The 16,617-nt window shown below is 34.9% G+C and overlaps 2 protein-coding genes across 2 annotated transcripts in view; one reads left to right on the forward strand and one right to left on the reverse strand.

The window, feature by feature from the left end:
- Window positions 1–16,617, reverse strand: part of LOC143916882 (uncharacterized) — a 357,016-nt gene that overhangs the window by 96,118 nt on the left and 244,281 nt on the right. The gene's annotated exons all lie outside the window — the stretch shown is intronic.
- LOC143916562 (tetraspanin-1-like) overlaps window positions 1–16,617 on the forward strand; it is a 203,273-nt gene that overhangs the window by 12,873 nt on the left and 173,783 nt on the right. The window contains exon 2 of the mRNA XM_077437706.1: window positions 14,570–14,967. The gene's annotated coding sequence lies outside the window, so the exon portion shown is untranslated. The remainder of the gene's footprint in view (window positions 1–14,569; window positions 14,968–16,617) is intronic.

Raw genomic sequence — 16,617 nt, forward strand, 5'->3', positions numbered from 1 at the left:
ATTATACTCGGAATAAATGCTTTTCAATCGCGGTCAGCTCACGGGATAGAACCCGATGACCTCTCGCTGCTTAGTATTAACGCAACTGTCGAGTCATGCTGCTGCTGGCTATGCATCATTTCCTTTCCAAAACCACCGGTCTAAATAATACATAAATCACTGTATTTCGAGAAGCTGAATTGAGACATCTATCGATTTAGACATGTCCATACATTTTTACATATTTTACATAAATTAAATTCAGATATATGTGACATAGTGGGTAGGATGCTTTTTTCCCAATTTGATGGAGGAACCGCTTCAACAATGAAATCAGTTAAATTGGCAAACTCCAATAAGAAACTATCAACTAGGAGTCACAAATATCCAAGACTGACCGGCAGCATTTAAGATTACACTCAGAATAAATGCTTTTCAATCGCGGTCAGCTTACGGGATAGAACCCTACGCCCTCTCAGTGCTTAGTATTAACGCAACTGTCGAGTCATGCTGCTGCTGGCTATGCATCATTTCCATTCCAATACCACCGGTCTAAATAATACATAAATCACTGTATTTCGAGAAGCTGAATTGAGACATCTATCGATTTAGACATGTCCATACATTTTTACATATTTTACATAAATTAAATTCAGATATATGTGACATAGTGGGTAGGATGCTTTTTTCCCAATTTGATGGTGGAACCGCTTCAACAATGAAATCAGTTAAATTGGCAAACTCCAATAAGAAACTATCAACTAGGAGTCACAAATATCCAAGACTGACCGGCAGCATTTAATATTATACTCGGAATAAATGCTTTTCAATCGCGGTCAGCTCACGGGATAGAACCCGATGACCTCTCGCTGCTTAGTATTAACGCAACTGTCGAGTCATGCTGCTGCTGGCTATGCCTCAATTCCTTTCCAAAACTACCAGTCTAAATATTACATAAATCACTGTATTTCGAGAGGCTGAATTGAGACATCTATCGATTTAGACATGTCCATACATTTTTACATATTGTACATAAATTAAATTCAGATATTTGTGACATAGTGGGTAGGATGTTTTTTTATCAATTTGACGGAGGAACCGCTTCAACAATGAAATCAGATAAATTGGCAAACTCCAATAAGAAACTATCAACTAGGAGTCACAAATATCCAAGTCTGACCAGCAGCATTTAAGATTCCATTCAAAATAAATTCATTTTAATCGAGGTCAGCTCACGGGATCGAACCCGACGTCCTCTCGGTGCTTAATATCAACCCAACTACCGAGCCACGCTGCTGGATTATTTGAATCAGTAAAATGATTGAATTGAATTCGTCGTGATCTTCCGTTTTGGATCACCCGCTATATGTATGTATTGAATAATCAAGTGCGTGTAAACATTTCAGATATTCTGAAATGACTAGTTAAACACTGACGACTATACCTGTGCAAGCGTTTGGGCGTACGCACGTGTACGAGTGTGTAATCCTGGTTATAATGTGTAGTTTGTCGTATTTATACGGGGGATTCGGGAAATCGCGTAAATCCCTTCTCTTTGTGTGTTGGGATGTAAATGTACATATAAACGGGATTTAAATTTCATCCAGTCGGTGATCCCGTGAGCCAATTCCCACGTCTGCCGTTGACAGTAGTCACGATTGTTCCCCGATAACTTGATCCTTTCAATTTACTTGTGTAATCATACTTCACTGCACTCTATTCAAATGGCTCAGTGTGGCAATCCCAGCCCGTTCAATATCCACAGGGAGATCGCCAGTGTAATCCAGTGATTTTGCAAAAAAATATGTGTATTTTGCTCAAGTGGTACCCAGAACTATTTGAGACTAGTTTTGTGCCCAAATGTGATTTCAACGGGTAGTTTCGAAAAGGAATTGATACACGAATTAAAAATAGTTATGTATATATATGTACATAATTGAATGTGAGACATCTACATATGTATGTTATAGATAATACATTTTTAAATCATATTCAAATAGTGGTGACATAGTAGGTAGGATGGTTTTTAGATAATTTGACCGCTTCACTAATTAAATCAGATAAATTGTCAAACTCTGATAGGAAACGATCGACTTAAAGTCACAAAAATCCAAGTATGACCGGCAGTATTAAAGATTATACTCGGAATAAATTATTTTCAATCGCGGTTAGCTCTCGGTGCCTTCTCGGTGCTTAGTATCAACGCAGCTACCGAGCCACGCTGCTAGCCAATGTATATAAAAATGAATATCTGTTTGTTTGTCTGTCTGTCTTGTATAGGCTCCTAAACCTCTCAACCGATTACGATGGAACTTTCAGGATTTGTTGTATGCATGTCCGGGAAGCTTACTGTGAAAAAAGGGAAAACCCTCTTAATATTAATATTCGTAATTATGATTTTACAGACGCAAAAGTTTGAAGCGCCATTGTGTAGTTAAGGAAATGTGTTCGTTGGTAACCACGTTACCGGTTGGTTTATGACGACACGGCTTTGAAGAGACACGAGTTGAACTCCAACCATCACTTGAAATGGGAACACAACGGGAACGGGAATGGGAATTGCATGCGTTATTCTGGCATTGCAACACCTGCCGGGTTCATCTATATAAATAATATAAAACAGCAATAGATTAATTAATTTAAATTAAATTATATTAATTTAAATTATATTATATTAAATTTAAATTAAATTAAATTAAATTAAATTAATTAATTAAAATTAAATTAATTAATTAAAATAAATTAATTAATTAAAATTAAATTAAATTAAATAATTAAAATTAAATAAAATTAATTGATTAAAATTAAATAGATTTATTAAAATTAAATTAATTTTCAATAGATGACGCTGCTCATGTATTTTCCAAGAGGAAATGTCGATAATATACAACACATATACAGGTTTTGATTCTACTACCCAAACCTTACATTTAACCTTACACAGTCTAACCTTAAAAATTATATATTAGATATACTGGTATACTTCTGGCATTCTAAAATTAGTTTTTTTGAAATCTCTATATTTGTCGACGCATCCGCCACATACATACCCACACACCCATATTCATACCAACATACTCACATACAAACATACATCGCGTCCGTTTTTATATATATTACATATATGTTATTTTTGATTTATAAGTGGGCGGCTGGGCAAGCGCGCAAAATAAAAAAATGAATCATAATAATTTACAATACCAGGGGTACAATTTATCACAATATAAAAAAAAACAAGCATCGGCCATATTGAATTATCTATCAAAATTTTAATGTAATCGTGAAATGAACCGGATGTGACGATTAACAAATTTCGAAAATCGTTAAAACATTAGTTACGCCATTGTATTATAATATACACGCACCGTATTCTATATTTTCACAAGAAAATAAAAACACAAAATATTAGCCAAACCAGCCGGAAGCGGAAAAATAAACGCACATAAAAGCATTAGGTACATACATTTAATATTTTTGTTTTTGCACAAAAAGAAAACATTCACAATTTTAAAACCACTGAGCGATTTTATTACATTGCCGTAGTTAAAATCCAAATTTCAAGCTTTTATTTTAATTAAACCGGAAATTGCAACATACCGTCATAAAGCCTCCATTTTATTATTATGAGCATGTGTAAAAATCTACATTAAAATCGTACATAAATACCACGTTCTATGTACATACATACATATTTTTTCATTTCTACCAGGAAGGCCTAACAGGTAACCCAAATGTGCCTTCCTATCCAGTAACATTGGACATTTGATACGAGTATTATAAGTATTATACAAAGTAAATATATATATATATATATATATATATATATATATATATATATATGTATATATATATATATATATATATATATATATATATATATATATATATATATATATATATATATATATATATATATATATATATATTTCATTAATTGATATTTCGTTAATTGATATAATATATATATATATATATATATATATATATATATATATATATATATATATATATATATATATATATATATATATATATATATATATATATATATATATATATATATATATATATATATATTATATCAATTAACATCCACAGAGTCATCTATGGTCAAGTTTGTAAATTTACAGCATTTTATACAATTAGGCGAAATTCGAGATAGCTGAAAACTCAAGATTTGCGAGAAAATGGGTAAGGTTGCCAATTTTTTGGAACCGTTTCAATGAAAATTGGATAAATTGGCATACTCTAATAGGAAACGATCGACTTGGAGTCACAAATCCAAAGTCTAGCCAGCAGGATTTGAACCAGTGACCACTTTGTTCAAATCCCACTGTAAATAATAATAAATTGTAATAATAATAAATGTAAATAATAATAAATGTAAATAATAATAAATTGTAATAATAATAAATGTAATTAATAATAAATTTAAATAATAATAAATTCAAATCCCACTGTAAATAATAAATAATCAATAATAATAATTTAAAATATACAAAACTTCAAAATCAATTGTATTTTAATCCCTTTTTCTTTTCCTTTTCTCGATTTTACAAATTCCATCATGGATAGTCTAAAAATATTTAAAATATAATAATAATATTATAACATTAATATATACTTCTATTAAAATTTACTTTCAATACCACAGAACGCAAACGCTAACTCGTGACTAAAAGTCTTTTAAATTGATATTTATTTTATTTACAACAATAAATTGAAATTAAATATCTAATCTATAATTTGGAAAGAGACTTTGTATGTAAATATCCTTGGTCGTCGTCGTCGTCGTCTTCGTCGTCGTCGTCCGTAGATCGGTGACGTCATCGAACACGTGATTCGATTTTTTTTTTTTTTTCGATTCATGGGCGCCGATTTGTTTTTTTCGATTCAATGGATTCACCCCCGCGGGGGCGCAAAGCGAGTAGTTTCATGGGGCCCCGCCAGGGGCGCCACAAGGGGCGCAGCCCCGTGGGGCTCAAAAGGGGGCGCCACAAGGGGCGCAGCCCAGTGGGGCCCCGAAGGGGGCCCGGGGGGCCCAGCCTCATGGGGCGCAGCCCCATGGGGCTCAAAAGGGGGCGCCACAAGGGGCGCAGCCCCGTGGGGCCCCGAAGGGGGCCCGGGGGGCCCAGCCTCATGGGGCGCAGCCCCATGGGGCTCAAAAGGGGGCGCCACAAGGGGCACAGCCCCGTGGGGCCCCGAAGGGGGCCCGGGAGGCCCAGCCTCATGGGGCGCAGCCCCATGAGGCTCAAAAGGGGGCGCCACAAGGGGCGCAGCCCCGTGGGGCCCCGAAGGGGGCCCGGGGGGCCCAGCCTCATGGGGCGCAGCCCCATGGGGCTCAAAAGGGGGCGCCACAAGGGGCGCAGCCCCGTGGGGCCCCGAAGGGGGCCCGGGGGGCCCAGCCTCATGGGGCGCAGCCCCATGGGGCTCAAAAGGGGGTGCCACAAGGGGCGCAGCCCCGTGAAGCCCCGAAGGGGGCGCGGGGGGCCCAGCCTCATGGGGCGCAGCCCCATGGGGCTCAAAAGGGGGCGCCACAAGGGGCGCAGCCCCGTGGGGCCCCGAAGGGGGCCCGGGGGGCCCAGCCTCATGGGGCGCAGCCCCATGGGGCTCAAAAGGGGGCGCCACAAGGGGCGCAGCCCCGTGGGGCCCCGAAGGGGGCCCGGGGGGCCCAGCCTCATGGGGCGCAAGCCCTAATAGGCATTAACTAAGGGGGGCGAAGCCCTAGACGGCAATTAATCATGGGGGCGCGGAGGGGCGAAGCCCTAAAAGGCAACTGATCATGGGGGCGAAGCCTTAGACGGCATTTAATCATGGGGGCGCGGAGGGGCGAAGCCCTAAAAGGCATTAACTAAGGGGGGCGAAGCCCTAAACGGCAATTAATCTTGGGGGCGCGGGGGGCGAAGCCCTAAAAGGCAACTGATCATGGGGGCGAAGCCTTAGACGGCATTTAATCATGGGGGCGCGGAGGGGCGAAGCCCTAAAAGGCATTAACTAAGGGGGGCGAAGCCCTAAACGGCAATTAATCTTGGGGGCGCGGGGGGCGAAGCCCTAAAAGGCAACTGATCATGGGGGCGCGGAGGGGCGAAGCCCTAAAAGGCATTAACTAAGGGGGGCGAAGCCCTAAACGGCAATTAATCTTGGGGGCGCGGGGGGCGAAGCCCTAAAAGGCAACTGATCATGGGGGCGAAGCCTTAGACGGCATTTAATCATGGGGGCGCGGAGGGGCGAAGCCCTAAAAGGCATTAACTAAGGGGGGCGAAGCCCGAAACGGCAATTAATCTTGGGGGCGCGGGGGGCGAAGCCCTAAAAGGCATTAACTAAGGGGGGCGAAGCCCTAGACGGCTTTGAATCATGGGGGCGCGGAGGGGCGAAGCCCTAAAAGGCAACTGATCATGGGGGCGAAGCCCTAAACGGCAATTGCTCATGGAGCGTGGAGGGGCGAAGCCCTAGAAGGCAAAGGCTCAGGGGGGTGCCGAGGGCGAAGCCCTAGAAGGCAAAAAAAAAAAAAGATTTTTTTTTTTTATTTTTTTAAATTTTTTTTTTGATTTTTTTTTTATTTTTTTTTTTGATTTTTTTTTTATTTTTTTTTAATTTTTTTTTTTTTTTTTTTTTTTAATTTTTTAATTTTTTTTTTTTTTTTAATTAAATTAGCTTAGTCATGTTTAAGCGGTTTATATTATAAACACTGAGCGAAGCCGGGTAATACAGCTAGTTGTATATAAATTGAAATTCAATATGCTCTACCACACTTAATTTATTCTTATTTATTACTTTACTTTATTATTAACTAGTGGTTTTACCCGGCTTCGCTCGGTATTTGTAATATAAACCGCTTAAACATGACAAATCTTACAGTAAACATTTTATTAAATTTATTTGAATAGTTTTATTTTATACAAAATTTATTTTAATACTCATTTGTTTTATTTTTATTAAATTGACTGTCACGAACAAACAAACATATATACTAATTCTCTTTCGAAATTATATGTATACCAGAATCCGGCGCCTACACCCCCGGGGACTTCGAATCCTATGAATCGAAAAATAAATAAATCGAATGTGTTGTCTACGAACCAACCAACCAAGGTTACATATATGCAAAGTCTTTTTCGAAATTATATATTAGATTATTAATTATTTATTACTATTTTTAAACAACTTTTATCTATGACTAGGGTTATTTGCACGGGGGGTTAATGTCCAGGGGGTTTTTGGCCAAGGGTAAGTGTCCGAGGGGTATGTGTCCAAGGGGTACATATCCAGATACCCCTACGAACACACATACATATGTAAATTGTCTAAAATATTTTATAATGTGACCAGAAATCAATATTGAGTATATAGAAGTCAAAATTATTTATTTTTATAATAATTTTCAACATGACACAACTAACGTTGCTCAAATTATCCTCGAAAAATATACGAAAATTTTTATAAAAACCTTTAAAACAAGATCAAACTCGGATTTTCACACGAGCACATTATCTATAGACACTATATATACATATATGTATGTATTTATTTATTCACCAATTTGCAATAGTGACTTTAAAGATCAACTCCAAGTCGACACTATGGTTATATAAAAAGGAAATTAATTATTATTATATTATAATAATATTATATATTAATTAAAAGAAAAATATGAATAAAACAAATATAAAAATACAAAATTGTAAAAACATGAAATATAAAAATACGAAATTGTAAAAACATAAAATATAAAAATATAAATTGTAAAAATAAAAATATAAAATATAAAATTGTAAATACATGAAATATAAAAATATAAAAAACATGAGAAATAAAATTATAATGAAAAATAATAATATGAAAGATAAATATATAAAAATATGAAACATAAAATATAAAAATGTAAAAATATGAATATAAAAATGCAATATGTTACAAGTTGCTACGATCTCAAACAAAACAGTACCTCAACCAGATCAGTATATTTTAGATTAAACAGATCCAATCCAATAGAAATCTGGTTGAGGAGCTTGATGCCTCTGGCGACAGGGGACGAAAGCATTAAATTGGTACGTGCCTCAGGTGGGAAGAACAATTCGCGGTATCTAGTAGCTCTGAACTTGCTATGTATGTATGTACATAAATAAAGAAAAATACACACATTGAAACGTCAAATCCAAACACTGTCCTGTCATTAGCACGGGTCGGTCTCATTTATCTGTGCTACAGCTGCCAATTTAATTCGAACGCACTATACTCGATACATACGCACGGAATTTCCCCGGCTCTTATAGCCGTATCCTTTGAAGTGCCGAAATACCGGTTCAAGAATCCCTTTGTCTGTTATTAAATACATTCATACATATATATTATAACCAGGGCAGAAGTAACGTCGCCAGGGTCGCCTTCGAAAATGTATTGTTATTATTAATTAATAATGAACGCTTAATTGGCGTCGGGATCGATAATCAACCGCCGCGATAATCCGTGTGCCATCTTAAGACGACTCAAAGGTCGAAATAGTGGGAAAATAGGCGTAGGCGGTGCTATTTCTAGATACTGTCAGGGTTGCAAGGGCGAAACAAAGGGAAGGCTGCCCCGCCACTCATACATATTAAAGAGGGACCGGTATCCGGTTCCGTTCTGTTCAATCATTTCACATTCAATACTACGTCAAATATTTCATCCTCGGGATTTTCAATTCCGATGTGCTCACGGATAATATAGTGGAAGAAACTCACTTTGACGTAGAACTAAGCCACTCTCTGACTAGCAGTCGGAATCGAAAAATTGTATCGATTTTCTCGATCATTACGAGTATGTCTATATGTAGATGCTGGCAAGATTTGGATAGTTGTTAAATCAAAATCGGTCGTCTACTGTTAGATTTTGCCAATTTATCTAACAATATAGATTTTAACCCTCCCTCACCGAAGTGTATGTATGTAAGTGCCCCAAATTTTACGTTTAATAACTATGTGATTTCCAATGCTATACACCCTATATTTCTTGTATTCCTAGAATGAACTACAAAAAATTTATCTTAATAGATTTTGTATGATTTAGAAACGTCTAGAAAATCCACGTTCCAAAGTATGATTTAAAGGCGGTAACGATAAGTCATGTTTTTGACTGTTTGCTTGCATATTCTTGTTGATCGATGAATCAATGCGAGAGAAAGAGACAGCTATATTTTCGTAAGCTATTGTTTTCGTCGCTTTTGGCGCGTGGCTGTTGATTCATGCAGTCGCCTTTTGGCCTTACATATGTGCGTTTGCATGTCGATGGTTGTCGTTATTTTTTAATACAAAAATAGTCAAAAACATGCTATAGGACTAAAACTTTTTTATGTTGATGTATAAAATGATTAATAAGATATATATTGAACCCATTTGTATTGAGAAAAGCTGTATTTTGAAAAGCTGTAACCTTCAAAGGTTAAAAACAGTAGCATGGCTCGGTGGGTATATACCCCCTGGATACATACCCCCGGCCAAAAACCCCTGGACATTAGCCCCCCGTGCAAATAACCCCCGCGATGGATACAAACTGTTTAAAAATATAAATAAATAATTAATAATTAATAATAAAGTAAATTAATAAATAAGAATAAATTAAGTGTGGTAGAGCATATTGAATTTCAATTTTTATACAATATTTAATTTCAATTTTATTGTTGTAAATAGAATATACATATATCAATTTATAAGGCTTTTAGTCACCAGTTAGCATTTGTGTTCTGTGGTATTGAAAGTAAATTTTAATAGAAGTATATATTATTGTTATATTATTATTATTTTGTTTTAAATATTTTTAGTCTATCCATGATGGAATTTGTAAAATCGAGAAAAGGAAAAGAAAAAGAGAATAAAATACAATTGATTTTGGAGTTTTGTATATTTTAAATTATTATCATTGATTACTGATTTTTTATTATTGATTATTGATTATTTATTAAGAATCTGACGTATGTATTATTAATATCTGTAATTTTCTGGCTGAAATAAATTACCATTGATACTGACTTTTTTTCAAATGATATTGTCAATTTTTACAAAATATTTTTATCCTTGACGGGGGGAGGGGTTAATGTCCAGGGGGTTTTTGACCGGGGGTATGTGTCCGGGGGGTAAGTGTACCAGAACTGTACGTAGGTATGTTGGTTTGTGTATTTTGGGAATAATTAGAACAGCTTTAGTCGTATTATATTGAAAATTGATATTTAAATATTTAATTTTGAGTATTATGTACTCCACTGGTCGCCACTACAGTGGGATTTGAACAAAGTGGTCACTGGTTCAAATCCTGCTGGCCAGATTTTGGATTTGTGACTCCAAGTCGATGAGTGTGCCAATTTATCCAATTTTCATTGAAATGGTTCCAAAAAATTGGCAACCTTACCCATTTTCTCGCAAATCTTGAGTTTTCAGCTATCTCGAATTTCGCTTAATTTTTACAATAAAATGCTTCGATTAATTAAATCGATTGACAGACTTTTTATTAATGGTTATTTGCACGGAGGTTTAATGTTCAGGGGGTTTTTGACCGGGGGTATGCGTCCGGGGGGGGGTATATGTCCAGGGGGTAAGTGTCTTATAACCGGCTTGGTGGTTGCGTTTATGCTAGGAACCGAGAAGTCACCGGGTTCGATCCCGTGAGCTGACCTTGATTGAAAAGAATTTACTATGAGTAGAATATTTAGTGCTGCTGGTCAGATTTGGATATTTGTGACACCAAGTCGATCGTTTCCTATCAGAGTTTGATCGTTTCCTATCTGATTTCATTGTTGAAACGGTTTCTCCATCAAATTGGCTAAAAACCACCCTACCCAATATATCACTACTATTTGAATATGATTTATTTATAATTAAATTTATGTACAAGTTGAAATCCATAGATGTCACGTTTATGTCATAAAATATGCTGCAATGTTTATAATTGGCCAGAAAGGCACATTGGGGTTGACTTCTTAGGCCTTCCTGGTATACATATATGTATGTAAAATAAAATAAAATAAATTGAATTCAAAACGATTCACTGCCATTTTTCATCTTCAGGCAACTATTTTTGGCTGCGGGTCAAAATCAACCAAAATATGAAAATTAAGATGTATTTTTTATTAAAGTTTTAAAACCTTTTAAAATTTTGAAACCTTTTTGTGAATAATGAGATGAATTTTATATAGACAAAAACGCTTCCATTTAATGTACATTTTTAAAATTGTGTAGTTATTTCCTTGGAGTCATTATAATGGTTCATTATTTTCTTAAGAATAAAGGACTTAAAAACTATGATTCCATAAATAAATATTTGCATGTCGTCAAAACACTCTATAAGTCTACATATTAAGAACTTTGCCTTCACTAAGCCATCGTATTTCGACATGTAACAAAAAATCTGCTGGCCAGGCCATGGTTTGTGACTTCAGATCGATCGTTTCTTATCAGTTTGCCAATTTTTCTGATTTTCATTGAAACAGTTCCTGTAAATTGACATTTACTTTCCTGTCTCTCTCTTGGTAAACTCGAGTTATTCAGCGTCTTGAGGTTCACCAATTTGATTATAAATGCTGCAAAAATTTCTCCATAGATGTCACTGTCGATGTTTGTATGAATTCTCATTGTATAAAATGTATACTGATTGTATTGCAACTGTATAAGTGCTTTGGAGCGATCTGTCAAGGCGAGTGTTCATGTTCTATGAAATAAAATAAAATAAATTTGCATATTTACTGAAATCAAAAAATATTTTCACATTTGTATATTCAAAAATATATACTCTGCTAAAATATAGCTCTGTTATACGGTCCAAGACATGGAACTTATACAGCTTAATTTTTAATAAGAAGAGGACATGCATGTGTATGTGGATTAGATAATTGGAAAATTGAAGATCGAAGTACTCACACATTTCGAGCCGACCTCGCACGTAGGAGATACAATTCTAAAGAGGTCTAAAATATTCAACAAGGTCGACCACGACCGTATTGTGTGTAATATAATAAAATAACTCGCGGATGACGATGGCATCGATTCGGCCTTTAAAAAATAAAAACCGGTACATATTATGAAAGAGATATAATAAGCTTAAATTATTCAGTATAATGAGGGCGGCTCTATTGTACGAAAACAAAATGGCGCCTCGAAAGAAAATTCATTTTAATATACAATATATGTATATGTCTACGACACGAAATAATAATAATACAAAAATAGGCAAGAGAGTTTCAGTTGCCAGTGCGACGCCATCAGAGCGGAACTTCAAAATGGCCGCCAGCGAATTTTGCCGCTCAAACGCGACCGCCATTACGTGCTTGCATATGGACGTGTGTTATTGTCGTATTCTACGTTTAATTTCTAGTCTGTCTTTTGAGGCACACAACGAACTCTGAACGCGTACAGTTTGAAGCTTTGCGACGACCTTGATACGACCTAGGATGCTACTTTTAATCAAAACAAATAAAACAAGGGTTTCAAAATGGCCGCCATTCAAATTCACATACGAGTGTGTTTGTGAATTTGATTCTAATGTATTAAGATGTGACGTAATGACTTTTGGACGCTTTAATAAATGTTTTTAGATATTTAGCTTTTTTATATTTGATCTGTTCAAACTTTATGTGGTCCTTATATATTTTATAATTAATTATTTTTTATTTTATTTTATTTTTATTTTACATATACTAGGAAGGCTTGACAGGAAGACCCCAATGCGCCTTCCTGGACAATTAATTACAAACAATGCAGCATTTTATTATTACATAAATCACTGTATTTCCAGAAGTTGAAGAACACGAAATAACAATTAATTAATTAATTAATTACAGAATTAGTCCATTGAGACATCTATGGATTTAAATTTTGTACATAATTTTTACAAAATGTACATACAATAAATACAGAAGATTTGTGGCAACAGGAAATATGATTTTTTGCCAATTTTAAGGAACCGTTTCAACAATGATCAGATAAAATTGGCAAACTCTGATAAAAAAAACCCCAAATCTAACCAGCAGTATGATCACTTGGTAATAAACATATACGCTACCGTTAAATCATACTGCTGGCTTATATATGTATGTAGGATTTAGATTTCTAACCCATAGGAGTGCGTGTATAAATTATTATACGTCTGTACCACGTGTCCATTCACGAACTGAATCTTACATATGTTCATAGATATATTAACCAGCAGCGTTGACTAGTGGTTAGCATAATATGTTTTAGATCGAAGTGGTGACGGTTCAATTCCCACTAGTAGCTGTTGGCCAAACCTTGGTTTGTGACTCCAGGCCGATCCTTTCAGAGTTTGCCAATTTTCATTGAACGGTTCCTGTGAATTGGTATGTCCTTTCCAATATTTCTTGCTAATCTCAAGTTATTCAGCGTCTTGAGGTCCAAATTTCTATAATAAAATACTGCGAAAATTTCTCCATAGATGTCACTGTGGATATTTACATGAATTCACATTGCATATAAATGCTTGTATTAATTGTATCATTGTATTGTATCCGTATTAGAAAACTCGTCGCTGTGTACATGTATGTACATACATGTTCGATTGAACGAATAAAATAAAATATATATTATTAAACTTTTGGCCTTTGGGTTTGACATGTTCTACATATCATTATTACTATCTAAATAATACATACATAAGGATTGCGAATTAGAAAGTAAAACCTATTTTATCAGTTTGAAGATCAACTCAAAATTACAGATACCACTAAATGGTAAATAACCAGTATAATTTAGTTTTTAATATATCCAGTATATATAAAATGAATTTTCATAAGAAAATATATTCCAATATTCATAGTTTTGCTAAAAGGATCTGACCTACTTGAGTAACCATGCAATTTCGTTCAACGTAAAAACAAATTGCTTAATATTGTTGATAATACAACTTACATATGTATGTCTGATTTCAGTTAACTTGGCAGGAAATCAAAGGTATATTAATAGTCAGATAAAATGTTTTAAACAGACATAAGAAGAATTATCTCCATATAAATACTTTAAATAATTTTAAAATCTTATGTTGCTATTATTCAATCTTATGTTTTTACTATTCTAAGAACTATTTATACATCTGAAATCGGAATCTTTGGTTTACTTACTGCCTAGTTAACTGGAATGAGACATAAGCAACATTATAAGTATTTGAAACATTCCAGATGTATTGAATCGTGGATAAACAAAAAAAAAAAGGAATTCAGTGGATAAACAAAAAAAAATCATCTAAAAATGAATATTTTTGTTTATCCACTATGGAAATCTGCAGTTTTCAAATCATAACTATCATACTATCATAACTACACTACTATATTTTCTAAAAACGTTTAATTTTTTCCACCGCAACATTGTCGTTTGACGTGCGCTATACCTTTCAAGCTAATATGATAAATACGTAGCAATGAATATTTACGATCAATAACAGAAATGTAAATGCAGACGATATTTTATATGCACGTTCGTGCTCTCGAAGGCAATATAAATAAAACCTTAATTCGCATTTTATACGTTACGCTTTTTTTCCGCGGCAACCTGTGTTTTTACATATTTATGTCCGTCATAACTCACGACAACTTAACGTGAACGTATGAATTTAGATTTACAACTCCAAACATATACATATATAAAGGTGACTTATTGAGAGATGTCTTCGCTGGGGAAAGATAGAGTCTTCGACGCGTCGGTGGAAAACTGCAAAACGGTCTCGTTTAAATTTTCCCGCCAAACCGGAAGCGAAGCAACGCCATCTTTATCGGCGAACGTCGAAGCGACCGGAAAGCGAATTCCGTTCTCGGTTAGCGCCAAAATAACATGGAGTCGAAACCCCATCGAAAAGGATCCAAAACAGTGAAGAATCCTCGCACAAAAAAACACCTATAGAGGTTTTGTGTGTAAGCTTTGTGAATTATCGTCGTAATTAGCGGAAGTGGCTGAAAAATTCAGACGTTTTCCCAGTGCGTCACCGGCAGGGAGGAAAAGCTTCGCTGAAAACGCGGTGAGTTTTTCTTTATTACATACGCTTTTCTTAGAATTATTTTCTGCAGTGAAATTATTGCGGACGTCGTAAAATTTTATGTTTGTTATTACTACTGTGTTTCTGTATACATACATTATATATATATGTTTGCGTTGTAAATACGTATTACGAATTTGTATCGTTGTTTGAGTGTTTGTATTATATAATGTGTATTTACTGCTTATAATTTATTAACAAAAGTACACAGCACTGTTCAGGTAAATATTTGTATAATAAATTATAAAATAAATCCATTTTTATTGATTAAACTGAGCAACAAACTAAGCATACTGATTCAAGCGGAAAATGAATTTAAATTGAGTCGAAAAATGAATTTAAATTGAGTCGAAAAATGCTATTGTTGATGACCGTATGCCTGATGCAAGAGTGAGATAAAAAATGGAGAATTCGCGTCCTAAAACATCTCATAAAGTAATTAAAAATCATTTACCGCTCAAGTTATTACATTTAGTTAAAATAAATGTTAGGAAATATTGAGATAGAAAACCAATCATTGTTAACGTCTTGAAAAAGAAAACTGGCCCAATAAATATACATACATATAATAGCAAGTTGAATAAATGTGTAAAAAATATATTTTTGACGATTAAAACACGTTAGATAAGTAATTATAGGTATTTTAAAACAATAAAAAATCACAATTGATATGAAAAAAATATCTGTCAATTGATTCTGATACCCACTTTTGACATGGCAATTCTAAATTTTGAGGTTAAGACTGCAAAAGCCAAAAAAATTGTAAAAATTTCGCATAATATTATAAACAATGATAAACGAAAGCAAACCAACAAAAATCATCGTCATATTTGTTGCTCAGTGTTATAATTACATAAATGAATTGCTATCAGGATTTCATTGCTCTTAATGATACCATTTCACTTCCGGTCATTATATATGTACATACATATGTATAGATATGTAACATGTGTTCATAAATATATGTAGTCCATATAACAAATAAATTTTCGGAGTAACGCCGCTTAATTCTATTATCTGTATATATGAATAATTTGTACATAAAAAATAATGTTTGTATGTTTATGTGGTGTCCTATATATTAATTCACAGTTTTAAAATTTTGTATACTATGCATGGTTAGTATGATACATAGACGGCTTTTAAAAGTATTTTATTTTCCAAGATTTGTCTACCTGAGCAACGCCTGTTAGTCAATTCTATTATTCGATGTGTTTGTTTGTTCGTTCACTTTGCAAAGACTTAAAATCAGACCCTTCAAATTTTGGCTACTATCCCAAAATGGACATATATGTCACACAGATTAAGTTTGATTTTGGAATGAAAAATCCTTTTTGAACCTTCCTCACTGAATACATTTATACATTTCTACTTTCCAAAGTATAATTTAAAGGCGGTAACGATAAGTCATGGTTTTGACTGTTCGTTTGCATATTCTTGTTGATCGATGTATCAATGCGAGAGAAAGAGACAGCTATATTTTCGTAAGCTATTGTTTTCGTCGCTTTTGGCGCGTGGCTATCGAGTCATGCAGTCGCCTGTTGGCCTTACCTACATATGTGCGTTTGCGTGTTGATGCTTGATGATTTAATACAAAAATAATCAAAAACATGCTATAGGACTAAAACTTTT

Source organism: Arctopsyche grandis, chromosome 9, assembly GCF_051622035.1.
Source record: "Arctopsyche grandis isolate Sample6627 chromosome 9, ASM5162203v2, whole genome shotgun sequence".
NCBI classification, from domain to species: Eukaryota; Metazoa; Arthropoda; class Insecta; order Trichoptera; family Hydropsychidae; genus Arctopsyche; species Arctopsyche grandis.